Source organism: Octodon degus, unplaced genomic scaffold (assembly GCF_000260255.1).
Source record: "Octodon degus isolate 3935 unplaced genomic scaffold, OctDeg1.0 scaffold00092, whole genome shotgun sequence".
NCBI lineage: Eukaryota > Metazoa > Chordata > Mammalia > Rodentia > Octodontidae > Octodon > Octodon degus.
The window spans coordinates 3,854,855-3,864,981 of NW_004524668.1; positions in this window are offsets into that span (position 1 = coordinate 3,854,855).

Consider the following 10,127-nt stretch of genomic DNA (forward strand, 5'->3'; position numbering starts at 1 on the left):
TTTAAACAGAAATGAGCACATCAGAGTCTTGCACTGAGCACACACTAGCACCCTGCCCTGTGGCAGATTCTGGGTCAGGAGGACAGAGGCGAAGGAGAGGCCAGTGGGAGTCCTGGTCGCCTTGGAGAGGAGGTGGGCACTCGGCCACCGTGCAGGGCTGCACACCAGCCCATCATCCAGCTTGCTGTGCTTGGGGTCTGAACCATTCCTGCTGAGCAGAATGAAGCAACAGAAATACCCCTCGGGGCCGAGGAGATGGCTCAGTAGAATAAGCACTTGTCTGGCAAGTGCAAAGGCCTGAGTTCAATCCCCAGTTCCACACACACACAAAAGAAAGAAATACCCCTGAATTCCTCTCTTCGTGTTTCTTTTTTTCTTTTTTTTCTTTTTCTTTTTTTTTTTTTTTTTTTGTGTGTGTGTGTGTGTTTCTTTTAATACCATAAAAGAAAGCTTGGCGGTGGAAAAGACATGCACAAATACTTCTTACTATTAATATCCCATTAATATTCACTTCCAAAAGTTTACTTTCATTAAAAAATTAGGCTCAGAGGGGCTGGTGAGATGGCTCAGTGATCTAAGGCACCTACTTAGAACAAGCTTAGCAAAGCACAGGGACCGTGGTTCAATCCCCCAGCACCACATGCCAGCCAGCCCCGCCCCCTGGTGGGCTGAGCTGGCCATACACACACACACACACACACACACACACACACACACACACAATAAATAAATAAACTTAAAAAAAATTAGGCTCAGAGCAATTAGACAAAGGAAAGAAATAAAATGAATAAGAATAGCCAAGGGAGAGGTTTAATTATTATTTGCAGATGACATGATACTCTACATGCAAGAGTCCAAAAACCTCATTAAAAATCATATAAATCTATTAGGCAAATTCAGAAGCATAGGTAGCTACAAAGTCTACGCTCAAAATTCAACAGCTTTGCTGTACATAGATACAAACTCACTGAGAAAGAAATCAGGAAACAACATCTTTCATAATAGCATCCAAAACATGAAATACCTGGGAATCAATCTGATGAAGACAGCAAAGACCTCCATATCAAAAATTATAGAGCTGGAGAGATACATAGTAGAATAAGCACTTGCCTGGCAAAAATTATAGTACTCTGTAAAAGGAGATTGGCTGGGGATATAGCTCAGCAGGATAAGTACCTGTCTGGCAAGTGCAGTGTCCCAAGTTCGATCCCCAGTACCATAATAAAAACAAGGGGGGGTAGAGATCAGCAAGGATATTAGAAAACTGGAAGGTATCTCTTGTTCTTAAATAGAAAGAACCAATATAGTGATGGCTCAGTGGAATAAGTGCTTCCCTGGCAAGCGCAAGGGCCTGAGTTCAATCCCTGGTTCCGCCAAAAAAAAGAAAAAAAAGTGAAAATGCTCATACTTCTGAAATCGTTATACAGATTTAATGCAAATGTCAAGAGCATATCTCATAGAATTAGAAAACACAAGCCTAAAATTCACTTGGAGCCAGAAGAGACCTGGAATAGCAAAGGCAATTCTGAGCAACAAAAAGAAGCCTGGGGCCATCACAACTCCTGACTTGAAGTTATACTACAAAGCTACTGTGATAAAAATAGCATGGTTAAAAAACAAACAGACGAACACGGCATGGTCCTGGCAAAAACATAGACCGGGGCCGGGGAGATAACTCAGTGGAATAAGCGCTTCCCTGGCAAGCGCAAGGGCCTGAGTTCAATTCCTGGTTCTGCCAAAACACAGACCTGAGATACAATGGAACAGATTAATAGATACAGAAACAAGTGCAGACATACTCAGCAACCTTATCTTTGACAAAGGAGTCAAACACCTTCACTGGAAGAATGATAGCCTCGTGCATGAATGGTACTGGAAAAACTGGCCTTCCACATGCCGAAGATTAGATCTGTATCTTTCACTATATCTTTCAATACATCTTTCACCATATAGTAAACTAAAATTGAAATGGATCAAGTATCTATATATTAAAACAGAAACACTAAATCTGCTGCAAGGTAGCATAGGTAGGACTCTTGAAAACATTGGTGTAGGCAAAGACTTTATGAACAAAACCCGGAACACACAAGAACTATCACAAAGAATCAACAAGTGGGATGCCATCTTATTAAATTTCGTATAGCAAGAGAAATCCCCAAGAGTGAAGAGACAACCCAAACTATGGGGGAGTTTTTTTTTTTTTTTTTTTTTTTTTTTTTTTTAGACAAAGTCTCAGTATGCAGTTCATGCTGGGCTTGAGCTCACTTTATAGCCCAGGCTGCTCTGGAACGCCCAGCAATCCCTCTGCATCAGTCTCCTGAGTGCTGGGATTACAGGTATGCATATCTATGCCCAGCGTGTGAGAAAAATTTTTGCCAACTGTTTCTCATGCAGAGGACTACTGTAAAGAATATATAAAGAACCTCAAAAAAAAAAAAAAATCAGACCCTCCAAAGTTAAAAACCCAGTCCAAAAACAAGCATCTGAAATAGACTTTCTCCGATGAAGAAGTAGAAAGGGCAAATAAATAAATGAAAAAATATTCAACATCACTGGTCATTGTACAGATGCAAGCTAAAACAAAGGTGAGTGTCCATCTCACCCAGCAAAGCATGGTTATTATCTTTTTTTTTTTTCTTTCAGTGGTACCAATAATTAATTCTGGCAGAGAAATGTGGGGAAAAAGTAGCCCTTCTCCACTGTTGGTGGGACTATAGACTGGTGCATCCACTGTGGAAATCAGTGTGGAGATTCCTGAGAAAACTAGGAGCAGAGGATCCTAAATGGACACACCAGGAGACCATACTCCTAAGTGAACTGAATCAAACACACGTGTGTAAATATTGATTGTATGGTTTCTCTGATGTAAGAAACTGAAAGTGTAAATGAGTACAGCATGTGGAATAGGTAGTGGAGAACGGGAAGAAAATGTTCAGATGAGAAAAGAACAAGGCGGGAAGCAAGGAAAGAAGAGGGGAAAGAAGGAAAAATAGAAATAAAAGTTTCGTAAAAAATTAGGCTCTCAGAGCCAGGGAGCTAGCTCAGTGGCGTAAGCACCTGCCTGGCAAACAAGGTCCTAATTTCAGTCCTTGGTACAGAAAAATAAAATAAATAAATTAGGCTCGAGACGTCGAGAAGGGACAGAAGTGTAGTGTGGTGAGAGTGGGAGTCAGTATAAGTTTTGTTGTCCTAATGATGCAGAGACTTGAATGTCATAATAAAGACTTCATATTTTAAATTTAAAAAAAAAAAGAATCCTTTTATTCAGTGAAAAGACAGGTATGTATATGCTGATAATGTTTGGACAAGATTTCATGCCTATATCTTGTACTATAAACAATTATTATGAATATAATAACATACAATGTATTAATTATGGTTACTCCTCTACTAGCCTGTTTTGAAATTGTATTTTGTTACTTTTATTTTTTCTTCATAAAATTAAAAAAGAACCTATTGTTTGGCAATATTACATTAAAAAAGCATTTTTAACAAAAATAAATAAATAAATAAATAAATAAATAAATAAATTAGGCTCTCAGGGTTTGGAGTGTGTGCATGGGCGCGGGTGTATGTGTGTGTGTGTGTGTGTGTGTGTGTGTTGCTATGGATTAAACCTAAGTCCTCCTTCATGATACGCAGTGCTCTACTGCTGAGCTGTACCCCAACCCCCTACTTTCAACTCTGAAAAAGTCTAAAAATGCATGAAAAATAAGATTACAAACACCTATGTGAGTATCCGCCCTACAGGATTAAATTGCATATTTTCTTTTAGCTATGGCACACGGAAGCTCCTTGTTCTCTTCTCAGAGGTTGGCATCATCACGAGAGACAAGGAACCGCTGAGATCCCGTCTCATCATGCTGGGGCAGCACAGTCCGGAAATGCTGCCTAAGTAAACTAATCTTTCTTCTCTTAAATCACATCTTCAGCCAATTATTTCATGTTTTGTGTGAGGGTTAGAGTGTCAATGCTAGCAATTTTTAGCTTTTGGTTTCTAAATTGCAAAAAAAAATCAGCAAGTGACTTTTTTGAAAACACACAACAGCAATACTCTAGATTGCCTTTAAATTTGTAAGGGAATCTAGAGTGGTGGTTCATGCCGGCAATCCCAGCCCTTGGAAGGCTGAGACAGGACGATTGCCACAAGTTCAAGGTCAGGCAGAGCCAAATAGTGAGTTCAAGGCCAGCCTGCTCTTCACAGCTAGAGTTTGTCTCTAAATACATACAAGCATACATGGTTGTCACAAATTCAAGAGCAGCCTGGTCTACATATGAGTTTTATTTATTTATTTATTTATTTATTTATTTATTTATTTATTGGTGGAACCAGGGATTGAACTCAGGCCCTTGTGCTTGCCAGGGAAGTGCTTATTCCACTGAGCCATCTCCCCGGCCCCACTACTTATGAGTTTGAGGCCAGCATTAACTATATGGTAATGCATTGAGGATGCCCTTGAAGTATTAAAGTCTGGCCCCTAATAAACCTGTCCCATGTGATTGGTTTGTGCTCTTAGGAGTCAGTGTTTGAGAATACCAGGATTATTCTCAGGAGTAGCTGTGAGCTGGAGATTATCACTGTGATGGTCCCTGTGCCGCTGACTGGTTAAAATCAGATAAAACTGAAGAAGGGATAAGACAAGGTCACAGAGGTAAGTAAGTACCTTATGGGCTGAGCTGCCATGCGTGCTGTCTCACTTTGTGACTTTTGTTCTGCTGCTTGGCCTGTGCTCCTGCTCCTCCTCCTGAAGCTCTGGTTCTATCCCAGCCTGCCTGCTGTGCCCTTGCCTTCCTGCACGGGGAACCCATGCTTAGGTCCTCAGCCCAGGCTTCAGAGCTCAGCTGAAGGGCCACTGCATTCCCAGCACAGCTTGGCCAGGCACCTTCCTGCCTCTGGCCCAGCTCCAGGGCACATCCATCTGCTCTCATGACCAGCTCGGCACCTGTTCAGACCCTGCCTTTGGTGGAAGGCTGCTTAGCTCCACGCTGGCCCTCAGCTTTTCCTGCTCCCGGCAGTGCTCTAGGAGTCCTCGAGGAGCTCCAGGACCTGAGTTCACAGATGCGCCCTGAAACGTTCACTTCAGGCTATTGGCAAAGTGGCCGAGGTTTCAGGAATGGAAGGAAGCGAGTGTGGGTTTCTCAACAGTGACACTCTTGACATTTTGGACAAGGTAACCAAATGTCCTGGGTATAGGAGGATGTTCCTGGGTTTGGGGCTTGTCCTGGGTATAGGAGGATGTTCAGCTGCACCCTAGTTTCTCCCCAGTCCTTGTCAGAAGCAGCCACCTGCAGGTGACAGCCAAAAGCATCTCCAGACATTGCCAAATGTCCCTTGCTGGACAAGTTGCCACTGTTCAGAGTACTGTTAGTAGAAGGAAGATTCAAAAGGACATTTGAGGGGCTGGTGAGATGGCTCAGTGGTCTAAAGCACCTACTTGGAACAAGCTTGGCAAAACACAGGGACCGCAGTTCAATCCCCCAGCACCACATGCCAGCCAGCCCCGCCCCCTGGTGGGCTGAGCTGGCCACACACACACACACACACACACACACACAAATTAAAAAAATAAAATAAAAATAAAAAATAAAAAAAGGACATTTGAGGGGGTCCTGGGGCTTGGGTATGGGGCACAGACTGCCCTCCACCCTGGCCTGGGCACATCGATGCAGATGAGTGTGGTGTAGGCTGGGTGTTGTGTTCTCCTTATGTGTTTGGGCACTGCAACTGACTCTGGCTGTCTTAAGCCCTTTGGGGTGAAGATCAATACTCTACTTCTACATTAACAAGCTTTAGCTGGCTTCTGTGGAGATGGTTGACTGTGTACCACAGTGTGTAGTAAGTCCATTCATGCTTCGCTGACTCCCAATGATCTTCTGAGATAAATATTAAATATACCTCCTTTTGGGGCTGGGAATACAGCTTGGCTATACAAGCCCTGAGTTTGATTGCCAGTACAAAATAAATAAACCTCTTTTACAGATGGGAAAAATGAGGCCTACCAGTTATATATGGGCCATGGCCAATAAGTGATGTAGCTTACTGGGACTTAGATTTCTGTCCTTCTGGTCTTGGGTTTTATCCCTTGTGTAGAGAAATATTAATTTCACAAACATGTTCTAAGAATCTTTTTTTTTTTTTTTTTTTTGCTTGTTTATTTTGCAATAGTGTCTCTCGGTGTAGTTCAGAGTGGCCTGAACTCACTTGGTGGCCCCAGCACGTCCTCCAATTCTCAGTGATCCTCCTGCCCCAGCCTCCCAAGTGCGGGGGTTACAGGTGTGCTCCACCACTCCTAGCATCAGAAAAATATTTCTAAAAATAAAAAATGGCCCATAGTTTTACTTCCCAGGTCATTTCTGTTAACTTTTCTTACCCTGGTGCTGGTGATTGATCCTAAGACCTGGGGCAAGTGTTCTTCTGAGCTATATCTCCAACCTCTTTTGACTATTTCTCCCCAGTGTAAAGATTAAACCTGGGACCTTTATGCAAGCTCCAGCCTGTTCTGTTTTGTTTTGTTATGAGACAGGTTTCTCTAAGTCAGTAAATTATTCAGGCTAGGTTGAAACTTTAGGTCCTCCTGCCTCAGCCTCCCAAGAAGCTGGGATTAAATGTATGTGATACCATACATAGTCCCTTTACTCTTTTGTTTTCTCTGTTTATTTTGTTTTGTTTTTGAGGTAGGGTTTCACTTGTAGCTCAGGCTGGCCTTGATTTCACTATGTAGACCAGGTTGGCCTTGAGTTTGTGGTGCTCCTCCTGTCTTGGCCTCCCGCGTGCTGGGATCCCAGGCTTGTGCTCTTAACCGCAGTCTTGTTTACAACTTTTAAAAGAAAACTAAAGCACTAATGTGTATTTTCAAAAAGGTGACCTTGGTTTTTATGATTTAGAAATCAAAAGCCAAAAATTTCTGGCATTTATATCCTAATCGTTACTCAAGAAATAAATTACTGAGGGCTGGCCAAATAGCTCAGCACGGGGGAGGGAGGGTGTTGATCCCCAGGCCTCCCATGCCGGCCCCGCCCCCGGGGCGTGCTGAGATGGCAATTGAGACTGGGCATGGGTGGTGTGCCCTCCTGTAATCCCAGGTCTTGGGAGGCTGTAAACAGGCAGGTCACTACCAGTCTGATCTAGTAGTGAGACCCTGAAGACACTGTAGACCTTTCCCTAAAATACACAAAAAAAAAAAAGAAAGAAGGAAGGAAGGAAGGAAGGAAGGAAGGAAGGAAAGAACGAAAGAAAGAAAAAGAGAGAGAGGAAAGAAAGAAAGAAAGAAAGAGAAAGAAAGAAAGAAAGAAAGAAAGAAAGAAAGAAAGAAAGAAAGAAAGAAAGAAAGAAAGAAGAAAGAAATTGCAGAAGATTTTATTTAAGAAAAGAAATATTGGATTATTTAGTAAATTGCTGGCTGTTGGGGTGAGCGTTTCTGACTCTGTGCTGCCCTCGTGTGGTGAGAAGGTATCACAGCGGTCCCTGCCTCTAGGGAGTTGGGCAGAGTCCCCTGGGTGGGGTTGGGTGGAAGACACTTTAGCCTCCGCCCGGGATGGGTCGCGTGCATCTCACTGCCTTTATTCTGCAGATGCCGTGGAGAGGAACCCTGCGGGCACTGCCCTGATCCTGGGTAGGTGTGGACACTCAGTTCTTCAGGGCTCTGGTGACCCACCATTACGGGTCCTCGACTCAGTAAAAATGAGGAAAATCGGTGTGGTTGCGGAACTTCCTGTCAGCTCCCTTCCCTTCCCCCAGGTCCCTCCAGGATGCAGAAGTTTGTACTCTGCCAGACTCAAGCCCTTCTCTTCCCTCTATGTCCTGACCTCAGCTGAGTGGGGAGGAGAGCTTGGTCAGGGTTAAGCCCCAGGAGGTTTTAGGAGAAAAAGTTGGGGCAGTCTGTAAGGGGAGGGGTGCGGGTGGGACATGAGGGGTGGTTAAGTATTGTGGACACACTCACTCTGCGGCGCAGTTGGGTAAGTGACGGAGTTGTAAGTGAGCCCGCCCTCCCACTCCGCATTCCATTGCTTGGAGTATGCCCTAGAGAAAGCCTCCCTTGTGCACCTGGAGATACACCCGGAGACCAGAGCCATCCACTGAAGTCTTCCTTCTAATCAAAACACTGGCCCGCTCTGAGAGTCGTCAGAGGGTGGGGGCGGGGTGGGGGAGGGTCACACTTTGCAAAGAGAAATTCTGCAAACCCGCAGCAGCGAGCTCTAGCCAGGAGAAAGAACAAGGCTACACCTCGGAAACACAATGTTAAATGAAAGGAGCACGTAGCAGGTCAGTCCATGCAGCGTGAAGCTGTACAGTCATTGATTGATTGATTTGCAGTGCTGGAGATTGAACCCAGGGCTTCAGACACGCTTGGCAAATGCTCTAACACTGAGCTAGATTCCCAGCACCTCAGCACGTTATTTTAAAAACCCCAAACCATGCAGTGTATCTTTTATGGGTATGTGAGATAAAAGTACAGTTGCAAGGAATAAAAGAACAAACACCATCTTCATTAAATCTCTCACTATAGCCTAGTATTAAGAACCCTTGTATATATGGTTGTGGGGGAAATCATTTCATAATTAAATTGTGAGTAGGGTTTGTCTGAGGCCTAGGGCCTTGCCATGCGGGTGGGCTGTGGTATGGGGGAAAATAACTCCCTGCGCTGAGGCCTCAAGGGTCCTGTCACACCCTAGGGCGTGATTACAACAGCGGAGGACATCTTGGTTCCTGGAGAACCCAGTAGTAATAAAAACAGAGCTTCACCTTGGGGAAAGGACAGACTCCACACCTTGCCATCTTGCCCCACCTCATCTACATGAAGATCCTCATCAGTAAAAGGTCCCACCACCACCTGCTAAGTCGCTGACCTCTGAGTCATCCCTCCACCCTGAGACTTCCCTTAGACTTCAGATCATTCCTCCAATCACTGTATACACCCAAGAAAAAATGTCTGGCTTGGAGTATCTTTGTCTTTGCCCATCCTGAAGCAGTGACTTTCCAGCACCTCTGTCTATGTGTTCCTAAATATCTCCTTTTTTTTTTTTTTTTTGGCGGAACCAGGGATTGAACTCAGGCCCTTGCGCTTGCCAGGGAAGCACTTATTCCACTGAGCCATCTCCCCAGCCCCAATGTGTCTGTTTCTTATTTCACCTTTTCACTGTTAGAGGCAGCTGAGCTAGATATTCTAGGCAGTCAGACAGGGCCAGGCCCTAGAAGGAGACAATATGGAAGACAAGATATTTTACAGCGGTGGGAGGGACAGACATTCCCACTGTGGGCCAGACCTCAAGACAAAAGATTGGCCTTTTGGCCAGAACCACCATCTTCCAGTAATTTGCCAAAATGACTAACACTTAAACATTTTTTCTTTTTTGTAGACCTTTGCAGTATGTGTGTTCATGATTTTACTTCAAGTGTGTTTCTTTTTTTTGATATCTAGAAGTTAACTTTATTTATTTTATTGAGAAACAGCAATGAGAGAGTTTCAAAATCGATTAATAGGACAGTTTCAATAATTAATAATTGCATATTTTTCTCTTCTTAGTGATTATTCATAGTACAAGATGCAGACATGATATCCTGTCCAAATACTGTTAGTACAAATCTCTCTTCTCATTGAATTAAGATAAAGTATTTGTATATCTGTCCTAACTATTTTGTATCTACAGATACAAAATGGTCCTTCCTTTGTATCCCCTTTTTTCGTTTAGTTTTGTTAGAGATGGGTATTCCATTGCCATTTAAATATTGTAAGGTGTGAATTCAGAAAAATAATCCAATATAGTCCAGTAGTCCTTAATAGTAGTGGGTTATCCATAGGACTGGCAATGTCAGAAGTTGTTGAATTGAGCCTTTCGCAGCTCAGCATGTTAATATGGCTTTACTTTTTTTTTCCCATAATTTTATTGAGAAACAAATAGCAATGAGACAGTTTCAAATCAAATTGGTTGGACAGATTCAATAATTAACACATTGCGTACATTCTTCCTAGTGATTAATTGCTGTACATATGTGGACATGATATCCTATTTACAAACACCATTAGAACAAATTCCTCTGTTCATTAAAAGAATGTAACTATATATCTATCCTAACCACTTTGAATACACAGATACAAAATGGACATTCATCTGTATCCCCTTTTTTT